This window comes from Glycine soja, chromosome 17 (assembly GCF_004193775.1).
Source record: "Glycine soja cultivar W05 chromosome 17, ASM419377v2, whole genome shotgun sequence".
Classification (NCBI taxonomy): domain Eukaryota; kingdom Viridiplantae; phylum Streptophyta; class Magnoliopsida; order Fabales; family Fabaceae; genus Glycine; species Glycine soja.
Window position 1 is genome coordinate 12,735,178 of NC_041018.1, and position 861 is coordinate 12,736,038.

Genomic DNA, 861 nt, shown 5'->3' on the forward strand with positions numbered 1-861 from the left:
TTTTATTATTAATTAAAATCTATTGAAAATTATAAAATCATAAGAGACTCATTAAATAAAAAATAAAATTTGACAAAATTAGATTTTTAATCAATTTCAATGAAGAGTCTTGGACTTAATTAGGCATTGAATATAGTTTCATATCAAACAAGTGGCCAAATTATTTTTTTAATGTTATCTAAATGTTATGTTAAACACTTAATTAATTATTAAGGAAGTCTCGCTCAATAAATTAAACAAGATACGTAAGTATTGTAAATTATCTGCATATTCAATTTCTACCGATAAAAAAAACCTAATTAATTTGAAGTGAGCCACCCAAGAGAACCTAATTTTTATACATTGTTAACTTTAAAGATAATCTTTCTAAATATAGGCCCGTCTAGCTCAGTTGGTAGAGCGCAAGGCTCTTAACCTTGTGGTCGTGGGTTCGAGCCCCACGGTGGGCGGTTATTTTATTTTTACTTATTTACCCTTCCACTTTTGGACAAGCTATAGGAATGGAATGAGTTTGCTTTTTCTTAATATTATTACAAATGGGAGTGCATTAATTTGTTTTAACTTTTTCCATAAGAATACTTTTAAAATATGCTAATTCGTTCAGCGTATATAAGCTTCATAAAAAAATAGAATTTGAAAAAAAAAATTAAGAAACTATAATAGCAATAACTTCAAAAGAGAAAGCTTATTCACAGTCTTAAAAACAATATTTTAGATTATAAACGACCCTAGTTTGTATTTTACATAAAATGTTTATTGCCTCTTCCCAGTGCTAAATTATTGTGAGCGTTCTTAAGTTCTTTGTGACAATGGAAGATGTCATGCAAATCATAGTGATATGGTAGAAGAATTTTAATGGTG

The 861-nt window shown here is 27.8% G+C and overlaps 1 non-coding gene across 1 annotated transcript; it reads left to right on the forward strand.

Annotated features, from left to right (window-relative positions):
* The first annotated feature begins 376 nt into the window (after positions 1-376).
* On the forward strand, positions 377-449 carry TRNAK-CUU. Its single transcript has one exon. It is a non-coding gene; the product is annotated as a tRNA-Lys (tRNA).
* Positions 450-861: the final 412 nt, after the last annotated feature.